This window comes from Lissotriton helveticus, chromosome 5_1, assembly GCF_964261635.1.
Source record: "Lissotriton helveticus chromosome 5_1, aLisHel1.1, whole genome shotgun sequence".
Classification (NCBI taxonomy): Eukaryota; Metazoa; Chordata; class Amphibia; order Caudata; family Salamandridae; genus Lissotriton; species Lissotriton helveticus.
Genome location: NC_136065.1, coordinates 1,134,667,497 through 1,134,681,253, shown reverse-complemented (window position 1 = coordinate 1,134,681,253; position 13,757 = coordinate 1,134,667,497).

Sequence of the window (13,757 nt, the reverse complement as noted above, 5' to 3'; positions counted from 1 at the left end):
AGGGCAGGCAGCAAGTTCGCATACTGTCAGGGTCTGGGCGGGCTGGTATGGGTTACGGGCGCCCTGCCGGTAACAACCGGCAAAGCCAAATGCTCCAAATATACACTTGTTGCCGCCAGCAAAGGGGAGCCCCAGCCCAGTAAATTCGGCGGGAGCACCACACCTCCTCTGCCACCGCTCCGCAGATACAGCTCACCGTGATGCCTTCCGCCGCCAATCTCCGCCGCAGATCACTCTGGAAGCCCAGGCAGGCCACTCGCCAAGGTCGCAGGGCCCTCCCTCCTCGTGGTGAGCCGGGGGCTCGCGTAGATCTGGGAGCCGAGGTCCGACACCGCAGCAGGCAGGCTTCCGTCAGCCGGGGGGTTCCGTCAGCCGTAACTTCGGCGTCCGAGGGTGTAGAGCCTCCAAAGTCACACCGATTGTGGAGTGATGCCAGCTGCCCCTCCGTGGGGATTTTCGGGCGGGTGCGTGCAGGGAAAGTAGGATTAATTCCGGATTAAAATGCCAGGCTGCTGGAGCCTCACGAAGGTGCGGCCATTCAGCTAGTGCGCCCTCTAGCCTTCTATCCTGAATTTCTTTAGCATATTTTTCAAGTTTTTGATTTATCTCACCCAGTGTTTCTTGCAAGTCATCATGTTTGGCCAGTTTGTTTTTGATACCTGCTAGTTCTTCTTCCAGGGTTTTTAGTGCTTTAGATAATTCCTCCACGATTATCAGGATCAGATCTAATAAACATTTGTTTAAAATTTGGTACCATTTTCCCAGAAATACCTTATTGTTTATGCATAGCATAGGTTTTAACGCGATTCTTAAGCCTCTAGAGATTCGTTTATTCTTGTGGTAATGTGTAAGAGTTGTGGCATGGAGCCATTGGTTTATTTCTCTTTTACTTACATGTTCCAGTTGTTTCAGTAGTTGATTCACTGTACTTAACTGTGGACTAAAGGCTTGAGTCTCCTGTATCAGTCCGTATATTTGTTCAGCTTCTTCTGGAGTGTAGGCTAATGTTTCCACTTTGTTGGCTGTGATTTGAGCTATTTCCTCAAAGAACATTTTTGTTTTATGGTGCAACCGAAGAGAGGTTAGACTGACATGTAATTGAATTTGTATTCTTCAGTGCACTTGTATTGAGCAAAATTATTTGAATTTTAATCTTTTTCCAAAGTGTGCTACTCCATCCAAGTACTCTGTCTGGAAGTACTTATTAACTATGTAGACTGTATGGTGCAGAAGAATCTGTAAGAAACAAAAAACACACACTGGGGGTCTAAAGCTGGGCCTAATCCGCTCTAAACAAAAAAGCCGCAAAAGTGTACACTGCTAACCAAGTCAGTGAACATCTGCCGATGCCACGCAACATAAAGTTTGCTAATTAAGTGCCAAAGAACAGCAATCTGTATGTAGGGATTCACTACGACTGTAGACTAGACCCATACAGGGAAAATTGGATGTCCATCAACGTCAGATGTAGATCATAAATTCTCATTTGGTCATCCATATAGGAATGGTGTGTCCCATGATCATTGAGACTGATCCATAACCTTGATTTGTCTGGGTCTCATCTCCAAAAGCAGTGAAGACCATGTGAGCATGAGAGATCGTGATGGAGTCCAGTGCAGTGCAAAATGATAAAGTGTAGTGGAAGTTAAAAAAGGATAGGAGATCAATACAACACTTTAATATAACTTGATCCCTCCCTTATTAAAAACAAGAACAGTGCAAAGATGCAGTCTAAGCATATAACTGCATATATTCAGCCAACATGTTTCAGTCACAAGGGAACCAATTCCCACGGCTTTCTTCAGGGCCACAGTTCTTAACGATTGCTACTGCATGAGAAGTTGTGAAAAATGACTAAATCAATCAAAAGGATACAACTGTGTTGTGATAAATATCTTTCAATCCTCTGTATCAACCAGTGTCGATTATCTATTCATAAAAACAAACAGAAATATTTGACATGAATCCCAACAGTAAGAATGCTTATAGGTCACTATCCTCTTATTGAGGTTATTGCAGTTGAATGGCTAATGATGTACTAACCTGTATTGTACAGGGAGTAGACCTCACCTCTCCTGGAACCTTTGCTCAGGATCATATGAGGCCCCGCTCTAGAAAAGGTAGAGAAAGGGGTATTGGAGAAGCTCAGGGTTATAGTCACCTAGTTTACCTCCTCAAACTACCTACATTGATCCCCTTCTAATCTTTATACCTTATCGAGCATGATACCAATCTCTAACTGTGGGACAGACCAGCCCGCTCTCCAGATCAGAAAGAGGGACCCATCCCCAGCTAATCACCGTTAGTGCTGGTCTAAACAGGAGTATTGCGCCTGATTGCCTTGCTAACAGAGATGTCATTAAAAAAGATGTTATAAAATCACGGGGTAGACAGGACAAACTATATGTGGTAGTCAAAATTACATCGCTTTCAGTATCTAGTTGCTCATGTTAAAAGGAAGTGACAGGAAAATGGGGGTCTGCTTTTGACCAGATTAGTTTGGCCGACCAACATAAAAGGTCCCTACTGTAACTGACGGACCCTGACCATATTTATTAACTATAGATTGATTTCATTGAGTATAAGTTTCACGAAGAACAGATTTATCATGGCTGTAATACACCCTTTCTCCACGCGATCGGGTGTTCGACAAAGGAATGGTTCATGAACTACAAACGCTCGCGTAATGACGCGTTTTTGTAGTTCTGCGTGTCGCTCTCGCGGGAGACCGTTGCTCAGTTGGTATCGACAGGGAGTGGTGATCCGATACGCGCTAATCTTCACTGTGCTGCCGAGGTGAGCGGTAAACAATGTAATTATTGCCCGAGTACACGTTGGTTTTACTCATTCTTCAATAGACGTGGCCTCGTGGTAAACTCCACCCACATCTTAACTCTCATTAATGGCGAGAACCCTGCCCTCGTTGCCTCCCTCCAAGCTCAGTTGTAAGCTTCGAGGCAACGACGGACAGGTAAGGCAAGAGCCCTTCTCCCCATTTTCCTGTCACTTCCTTTTAACATGAGCAACTAGATACTGGAAGCGATGTAATTTTGACTACCACATATAGTTTGTCCTGTCTACCCCGTGATTTTATAACATCTTTTTTAATGACATCTCTGTTAGCAAGGCAATCAGGCGCAATACTCCTGTTTAGACCAGCACTAACGGTGATTAGCTGGGGATGGGTCCCTCTTTCTGATCTGGAGAGCGGGCTGGTCTGTCCCACAGTTAGAGATTGGTATCATACTCGATAAGGTATAAAGATTAGAAGGGGATCAATGTAGGTAGTTTGAGGAGGTAAACTAGGTGACTATAACCCTGAGCTTCTCCAATACCCCTTTCTCTACCTTTTCTAGAGCAGGGCCTCATATGATCCTGAGCAAAGGTTCCAGGAGAGGTGATGTCTACTCCCTGTACAATACAGGTTAGTACTTCATTAGCCATTCAACTGCAATATTCTCAATAGAGAATAGTGACCTATAAGCATTCTTACTGTTGGGATTCATGTAAAATATTTCTGTTTGTTTTTATGAATAGATTAATCGACACTGGTTGATACAGAGGATTGAAAGATATTTATCACAACACAGTTGTATCCTTTTGATTGATTTAGTCATTTTTCACAACTTCTCATGCAGTAGCAAACGTTAAGGACTGTGGCCCTGAAGAAAGCCGTGGGAATTGGTTCCCTTGTGGCTGAAACATGTTGGCCAAATATATGCAGTTATATGCTTAGACTGCATCTTTGCACTGTTCTTGTTTTTAATAAGGGAGGGATCAAGTTATGTTAAAGTGTTGTATTGATCTCCTATCCTTTTTTAACTTCCACTACACTTTATCATTTTGCACTGCACTGGACTCCATCACGATCTCTCATGCTCACATGGTCTTCACTGCTTTTGGAGATGAGACCCAGACAAATCAAGGTTATGGATCAGTCCCAATGATTATGGGACACACCATTCCTATATGGATGACCAAATGAGAATTTATGATCTACATCTGACGTTGATGGACATCCAATTTTCCCTGTATGGGTCTAGTCTACAGTCGTAATGAATCCCTACACACAGATTGCTGTTCTTTGGCACTTAATTAGCAAACTTTATGTTGCGTAGCATCGGTAGTTGTTCACTAACTTGGTTAGCAGCGTACACTTTTGCGGCTTTTTTGTCTGGAGCGGATTAGGCCCTGCTTTAGACCCCCAGTGTGTGTTTTTTGTTTCTTACATTAACGGATAGGGGGATTTCATCCTGGGTAGGTCTCTAAATATTTTCCCTCAGACCCTTTCTCCCCATTCTGTTTATTATTGCAGAAGCATCTGTTCCAAAGGATGTGTGCACTGTGTTACACGAACAATGACGTTTCTTCAATTCTTCATTCCTTTCATGATATATTGAGGCAATTTTCCTTGTATATCAAGTTGTTTTTATTATTTCTTCATATTCAAAATTAAAGCTTTATTCATGATACTTAAATTCCATCGTTTGTAAATTACTTCATTAGCTGTATTTCATAAACCCAATGCATTTCAGGTCGAATTACTGACCCTTCATCAGGGGTCTGTAAGGAAAGTACAGGAAACTAGGTGAACTAGTCTTAACTAAATAATAAATTATGTACATGATCTGGAAAACATGTATTTACACTTAAATAAACATTTCATCACACGATTACATTCAAATTGCGATATTTAAGTACAGTGTTATATAGGTTCATATTGATAGATTGCAGGCTCGTGTCTATATCAATAGTTGCTATTAAAGTTGGTACGCGGTACCTAGCGTAATGTTAACCTCGAGATAGAAAATTTAGCCATGTGCGTTAAAATGAGAATAATGAAAAGGAAATAAGGTTGGCGAGAGACTTACTTCTATGAACACGCTGCCTATGAGTCTCGGTTTATTTAGCCAAATGCGTTAAAATTACAATAATGAAAAGAAAATAAGGTAGGCGAGAGACTTACTTCAAGGAAAACGCTGCCGCTGAGGCTCTGTTTATCAGCTGAAGAGTTCCTGTGACTCTATGTGACGAATAGTGGCCTTTTAAATGTATTTAGAATCCATAGTTTTGGATTGCCGTATGTGATTGATTAAAACTGAGTCACGTGGTCGTAACTTCCGTGAAATTTGGGAGATAAGTCTGAGATTCATATCTCATCCTAACATTTTAAGATTATAGGAATTACGGATATATTCTTACCCGTTAATATCAAAACATCGGAAAATGTGAATAAAAATTCTAATAATCGAGAGAAACTCAAAAATAGTGTCGGCCATTTTAGGTCGGGTTAGTCAATTAGGGAGCGTCACGTGCCACATGTGCACACATGCACTTTTCAGGGGTTCAACAGGGTGTCCTTTTAACACCCTGGAAATTGCATTCTCAATTTGCGATTCTCTAATTGAGAATGGCACATTGAGAATGTCTTCCCATTCATTCCTATGGGCCTCTAGGCCCATAGGAATGAATGGGGAGGTATTCCTTAATTGCGAATTGCAATTTGCAGTTCGTAATTAAGGAATATGTAGGATTCACCAAATTATTTTCAAATCCTACATACATAGCGTTTTGCAATTCTCAAATAGCGATTCGCAAACAATCCCTATTTGAGAATCGCAAAACCAAAGTTTCATACATATGGCCTAAATGATTTTATGTGTTTATATGTAGTAGTATTATTTAAAATGTGTTATTTGGTGTAATGGTTTTTGTTTCTAAAAAGACCGATCACCCAAAAATAAAATGTTTGAAATCAGTGAAATCTTTGTGTTGATTTTTTACTTTCAAGTCCATGCTAAGCGTGGATCAACCACAGAGCCTGAAAGATTGCTGCGCGCCTCCGACCAGCGGCATTTCCTGATTGTGCAAAGGATAATGCTGAAGAAAGTTCCAATATTTTCTTTAATACGGAAAGGAATTCAGTGGTTCCGAGGTCCTGGCTCTGTAATTAACGGCCCATTGTCTAATTAGGCCATGATTAATGGTGTTTGTAAGATGTCAGTCTTATTTCTGAATGCTCAAACCCTCTGTCGCCATTTGTTTATAATTCAGAAAAGTATCAGTTTGGGGTGTGTAGCCTGGCCAGCCTCCCTCGCTGGCACTCTAAGTGGTTCCAGAATGTGAGGGAAGACTCGAGCTGGGTTAAATATAATCATCAGCAGAACTACGATTGGCTACAGCGGTTACCATCTGTGGCTGATCCTGCCACTAGGAATGTATGTGCCCCACCCCACCCTTCAGCACCTCCAAGCACACACACACTCTTTCACTCACCACACACACACACTGTTCCTTGCTATACATGTACACACACTCCCCCACCCCCACACATGCAAGACCACACCCCTCGCCCCTCGCCCCACACACAGACACACACATCAGTGGTTGTACGCACAATGGCACTAACGCACAACTCCCCCCACACATATATTAACACACGCCCCTGGCACTCTACACACCAACACACACACACGTCCTTTGCCCCACCCCTCCGCCAACATCCCACATAAATATTTGGTCTAATGTTTATCTGTAGCACCACCCTCCAAAAAGGGTTAGAAAATATACACTTCTCATGAAACCATAATTTATGTATTAACTATCTGATGGAGGTGGTGAACTGCATTTGCCATATTGTGGAACTCAAGTGTCAGACTAATTGTCCGACCACATACAGTTACTTTGAGTGAGAATATTGAATATGCGCTCCTTGCAAAAATGTCCTGTGAACCGTATTCTTTTGCGTTATGTGTGTAGTCTTGTTTTACAGAAGGGACTCCATAGCCTCTGCAATGCAGAAGGCAGGTCAGATCTTGCTTCACAGCATTGCCTCACTTGCAAAGAGACGGGCTGGTCCAACTGAGACTAAGACTTTGCCTTCGTGAATGGTGATTGGCATTGAAGTATGAACATGATCAACACTACCCTAAAGGACACTGCTGGATGTGTGCCACATTCAATAGAGTACACTTTTGGAAGGAACACAGTGGGTTCACATGTTGCACATGCTTCAAGAGTGGGATTCTGACCCCTTCCTAAAGCAGTGGCCATGAAGTTAGCATCTTCACATGAGCAGCCAACTACTCTTACTGGTCAATCAGGACCCCTTTTAATGTTATGTGGTATCTGCATGCAACCAAAGAGAAGTTGGTCTCCTGCTGCACCATGTGTTGTTGCAGCACACTTTTCTGCACATGAACATAATGTGTCACATTTGCTCTCTTTTTAAAATACCTCATCTACTCTAACTGCATTATATCGCTGACGTATAGGTGCAAGCATGTTGAATTGATCTTCGTGTATACAAATTGATGGTGCCTTTCTGTGAGGGGCAGATTAATACCTTGGATAATGTGCTGCATGGCTAAATACTTATAAGGTCACAAAGGCGAGACCTATTGGCTATGCCAATGCTTGTTCCTCTTCCAAAGGGTGCAGTCGGGGAGTGAACTAACTGTGCATCACCTCTGCGTGGGACACAATCACCAAACCGCCTGACATCTTTTTGCCTATGACTCATATTTGCAATATGGCATGGGCATAGAGGCAAAGGGCTTCCTCATTACCATGAGATCACACCATATGCAAATAAGGTAACATAAAACTGTGATCATATCGTCATAAAATGTGTGTGGGCATGACTTGTATTACACAAGGGGCTGCAAAAGCATCTGTGAGCCCCTCAGGGCAACAAGAAGGGGTCGCAAATGCCGATTACACCCCCGGGGCACATACTGTAATACAGTCCCAAGTCGACCTTTCTTGACTGCATCCAAAAGTAAATCCACATATGGACCACACTCTGCTGAAAATTGGCAAAAGTTGGAAAAGATTCAAGCCCCTGGACAAGAACTGGTTGCCCATGCACTTCATCAACAGCACCTGCAGACGGAATGCTGGCACATCTTCTCCAGTTGATTATAATTTCACCTACATTGCTACATCTACTTTGTAGGCTTCCTGGACCTGACAGTTGGGTCTCATTATCTTGATGGCTCTGAGTATGGCACCAGGGCCAAGAAAAAGGTTCCCATCTGGCCTCACAAGCACTCGTTGTTCCTCTTCTGACCAATCTAGTGCTGGTTTCCAGAAAGAATGTGAGCTTTGGCTTGTATAGGACATTGTTAGGGCACAGCCATGATGTCAAGTAAGTCAGGAACAGAGGGATAAAGAGTGTTGGATCTTATCTTAAATACTTTTATATAGATTTAGGACAATCAAGTGCTTAACATTTTATTTTTGAGCAGGATAGAGTGCCTCTTTAATGAAGTTGATAGTGATGAAGCAAAGCTTCGCATTTGCGACTTGTTTTTGTCATGAACCTCGTCCATGTATAACCAAATAATAAGTGTACGTCTTACTAACGTTTATTTTATGTTTAAACGAGGTTCCCCGAAGCTTGCCTATGTGTTTTACTAAAATAATTAATTCGAGTCTTTAAAAATGGCCGCTGCTTGGAAGTAAGTGTCTGCGCATGCGTCAGTCACACTCACGTGTCCTGATGTGTTTGCAGGTTTGGAGGGAAAAAGTTGCGCATGCGTAATGCATAGCTTTGCCAATAACGTGGTACTGCTTGTGCCACTGCTCTTGTACTTGTTTATATGTAGCTAACATTTAGACTGCATAAGTATATTTCTTAGTGATAAGTTGAAAGTACAAACCCTGTGAAGTGTTTTCATAATGTTATTTCTATGTATTAATTTGTTCTCGCTTACTTTTCATGTACAGCGGGGAATGGGGGTCTGACTGAGCCGAAAGCCATCTCGGAGGGTACTTGTGCGCAGACTCGACAAAAGCATCTTGTCATTGAATGGCTGCCAAAGAAGGTTGATACCAGAAGCCACCCTGGGAAGCAGCACCTTAGCCCCGCAGCATCTCGATATTGTTCTATTATGTTGCAAAAATGTATTCTTTGCCTGTATTCTGCGCAGTTTCTCATGGGAACCCCAATCTTGCTAGGCGGTGCCCTGAGATGTAAATAAGGCCTCCAAATAGTGTATTTTGATTGGTGTGTTACCCAAATCCTATCTTAGGACCAATCCAAATTGAGGGATTCTGACACTTTGCAACATTGGGGGGTGGTACACCGTCCCCAAACTGTATATCTACCCTGGGTTCGCCTAGGGAATCGTCCGACTTGTCTGGTTTAGCTGACCTGTCACTGACCCATCGCACTCAATAGGTGACTGAAGATACAGAGGGCTGCGGAGCACTCTGTCCGAAATTGACCATAGACTAAGGTTTTACTGAACCTTAAAGTGCTGGCGAAGCACTTTGCTGGGAGTTCGCTGACCCAATCGGGGTCTTGATCGATAGCTGCAGAGAGGGTGGAGCGCAGGCGTTGCTTCCAAACTGCGGGTGCGGTCCTGTCCTGAGCGGTCCTGTCCTGAGGGTTTGCTGTCCTGTCCTGAGGTCCTGTCCTGATTCCTAATCTGAGGGTATCCTGTCCTGTCCTGGCTGTCCAATTCTGCACCTGCTGTCCTTTGAGGGTATCCTTCCTTGAGGGTTTCCTGTCCTTAACTGACCCGTGGCCAGGGTTTGGTTTTCACACCAGTCTAGGTAAATATTGCTCTGAAATCTTTAAACTTGCACCTTTCTATTGTTCTGTCTTTTGCTTTAATAAAGACATACCTTTGCATATGTTGATTTTTCCATGCTTTGCCGCAAACTATTGAATCATAAAGTCATTTGCATATTTTCATAACGTTTCCCATGTTACCCTACCTGTTAGAAATCATATTTTGCATTGCGGTTTGTCATTTCCTGATATGGTCTAGAACGGCCTTCTTAAACTGTCTAAAGAACTTTTACCCTGAATGCATAGCATTTCCTGTTGCATCTCATATTAGCATTTCCATGATTACCCTGACTTTATTTCTCTATAGTTATGTACTTTTCGTTATCTTGATTATTGATTGCCTTATTCTTGTAAATCTAATGCTTAACGAGAACGAACTTTAGATAAAGATTTTAAAACTTCCAGTTGTCCGTGGTCATTTACAACAGTATTGAATGTCATTTTGAGTTTGTATTTTGCTGCCTTTCCTTTACAGCTAGCTCCCTGATCCGTTGTGGTCATAGGTACCCGTGTCGGTGGATGGTAAGTCGGGTACGCTGAGGAATAACAGTAGGGAATTCACACAAATTGGTAGCAGCCCGTGAAGTCACCCGGTCAATGTATATTGTGAATTGAAATATATGGGCCCGAAGCCGGAAACGGCGAAATTATTGGTTGGGTGACCTCGCGCGCTCTATCAGTTTTTCTGGCTAGCAGAGGATGGTTAGGGACTAGTTAAAGGTTAGGCAGGATTAGTTAGGCTAGTTAAGTCGGTAGCTGCTAGTATATTAATGCTGCTACAAGAGCGGCCATTCCGAGGGAACTGATCACTCTCTTGAAAGGTGTTGCTTTTTGAAATTCATGAATTGTTTTATCATTTTTATTCTTGTTCTTATATTGTTATATGTATTAATCCATGCATTTGTAAACCGTCTCGTTCATTGTTGTCCGAACTCCCCGGGGAATTGAAAAGGCAAGTGGTGAATAGAATCCATTGCCTTGAGGTCGCAGGCTTAAGGAAAGTTAGGTGCAGGTTAGGATAACCGGGAAGCACTAACTAGGGTTTTTTCTGAATACATGTGTGAATAAATGTCAGTAACGAGGTTCATTGGCAAAATTCCCATAGTGGCGTAACCTAGTAAGGGTCACATCGGAAGAGTAGCAGGTTCCTCGGAGCTTGGGTGAAAGAAGAGGGGTCCGCTGGGAAACCTTAGACTCGGATATATCCCGGAGAAGTGGATGAGTTTAGGGGAATAACAGGTTCACCGATGCTAGAGTGAAGGGTAGGCGGAAGAGATCTACCCGCAGCGCGTGAAAAGTAAATGGAAGTAGTTTACTTGCAGTAACAGAAATCTTTCTCTGTCTAGACACTTGAGCACTGTGGCGAATGTGTATTCGTTGTAAAATAACCAAGCACTAGCACTTTAGAAAGAAAGAAAGTTTCCGTTACCTTGTGAAGGGAGGGAGTCAGCCGCGAAGCGTCTCTGACGTCACTCCGTGCCGCGCTGGGATTGGTAGAAGCAGCGGGCGGGTAGCGGGGCTGGAATTGTAAAGGAGGGGTGAAGCGCCGGAGCGTGAGGACAGTCTCACGAAGGGGCCGCGCACCCATTGGCCGAAATTATTTGAACGCGTGCACCCCATTGGTCGCACGAAATTGCAAAACGCGTTCTGATTGGAGGTGACATTGTAAACAGAGTTAAGCGTAGAAATCGTATGTGGCACTCGTATTGTCCAGAGACTAGACCCGATCCAAGAAGCCAAGGGTTTGAAAGGGATCAGTGGAAAGCCAATAGATACGATATTATGTACGGGACTAAGAGAAAGATGTCCCTTGTAAATAGGGTAAAGAATTATTTCAAAACGGACAAACCGATTAAATCCAGAGAGGGCGTTATTGTCCCGCCCCCGAACACTCCCGCCTCGTTCATGATGTTTGACCGAGGGTACAATACCTGTGTGTGGTTGGAAAATTGGGTAAAGTACACAAAAGATGACGGAATATTGGCTTTTCCGTTAGATGGTACTTTCAATGGCAGGATTTTATTTAATTTGAGAACCCGAATGAATGAATTGCATCCCAGACCGAGACTAACGCAGTATGAGGCATTAGAGGAATGGGAAATTGAGGCTTTCGAAAGAGAGAAGCCCCGAATGGACAAAGGTCTGACCAAGTGGTACCCAAGGCTGAAACAAGAGACCAGGGATAAAAAGATGAAACAGTGGAGACAGAGCATGATTGTTGAGGGTCTGTTTCCCATGATGCCAGCAGGTACCCCTTCTGCAGGAGAGAAAAGGGCAGAAAAGGGTAAGCATTGGGGAGCTCTTGGGGAGTCGGACGATGAATTATTAGATGACATCTTTACGAGAAGTTCGCCCCCTTATGATGAGGGAGCCCGACTTTCCAGTGCAGGAGGAAATCCCCAGCGTCCATCTATTAAGGAAGAGGACAGATCCCTAAGTAGGAGGGGAGGTGGTCAGGTACTGCCCTATTTTGAGAATCCCGGACCCGCGGAGGTACGAGAGATATATCCTAGAGTGCCCGTGAGCCCGGAGGAAAAATATTCCCGTGAAAGAGCATTTTTCCCCGGACCTCTTTATGAAAACGAAGAGAAACCATTAAGTTCAGGAATGCCCTTTTTACAGCCTCCCTATGGGGAAGAGCGCAGGTCATTTGGCACAGGAACTTTGTTCCCAAAACCAAATTATGGTGGAGGACCAAGTGAAACGCATCCTACTGCCCCGAGTCTTACCCCTCACCTGACCCCACAGATGATACCTGACCGGACATTAGGAAGAGTACTAGATGAAAGGGAGCAAGAGGCCCTAGCTAGACAGAGAACAGAAATAATTCAGAAAATCTCCCAGTTAAATACAAGTCCTGAGGCTTTGACTATTCCGGTAACAATTGGACCAGTGGTTCCATTGTATGGGAATAATCAAGGAAGTTCAAACCCTCCAGTCATGAACCCAATCATGGCCCCGCGAGGCAGGAGCCCCTACTGATAGACGATCAGTCCAGTGAGTGCGAGTCCGAAGTTGTATTTTTGGACCTGCCAAACAAACAGACAGGGAAGGGAGTGCAGAAGAGGCATAATCCTTTTAATGCGAAAGAAATTAAATTAGAATCAACGTCAGGTACTAGGAGTGTCTCTCTGGTAACCCCGGAAGAAATTGAAAATTGGAGTCGGGAATTAGAAAAACAGGCTCCGCAAACGAAACCTTTAGACCTCTACAAGCTAAGGGTAGAAATAGAGGAATTAATGGCAGGAAATGTGGGATTAGACAGATTAAACACCTATTCTGAAGAAGAGTTGCTGTTTATGTGTAAAAGCCTTACCAGAAGTACCAAAATGCTCCACGAAAAGCTGACAGACACTGCAGCTAGTATGGGGGTAGATATTTCCCGATCCAAGCCCTTGCAAAAGCCTTACAGAGCTGAATTCTCAGACCAGGATAGAGAGAACTTGAATGTGTCAGGGAAGAAGTTGCAGATTAAAGAATTGCTTGCAGTTTTGCAAAAATGGGGAGACGTGGAAAAATGGAGAGGCAGGTGGGCACGAAAGAAAGATGAGGCTCGATCCAGACAAGCCACCCCTGAGTTCCCTTTTAGAGAAGTAGACAAGCCCGAAACATTATGCCCCATGCGTGAAGTACCAGGTGGGAGGTATGTGCACGTTCCATGGTCCAGACAGGATATTGTGTCCTTTACTAACGATTTCCCGAAACTGCGCGAAAAGCCAGTGGACTGGTACCGGCAGGTGGAAAGGTTCGTAAAGGTGCAAAAATGCTTGTGGAAAGACCTGGATGGATTTTTCGATATTGTGGTCCCGGTAGATCTATGGACCGAGTGTAAAATTGCCATAGGCTGGCCTAGTGAGGAGTACCCGAGGGACTCTAACACAGGGGAGCCGTCGATTGAAGTGATGAAAAAATACGAACAAGTAATGCTGCATTTGAAAAATAAGGTGCCCGCAAAGGAAACTGATTGGACCAGGATAGATAGAACAACGCAGGAGAGAGACGAGACAGTGCACTCCTATTATGAAAGGCTGTTGCAGGTGTTTAAAACATACAGTGGTATAGATAACATCGAGATGAAGGATATGACGCATTTCATTTACAGGTTTGTAAACGGTTTAAGGCCTGAAATTTGTCAGTGGATAAAAGATAACAAAATTTGTTGGCACTCCAAAAAGAT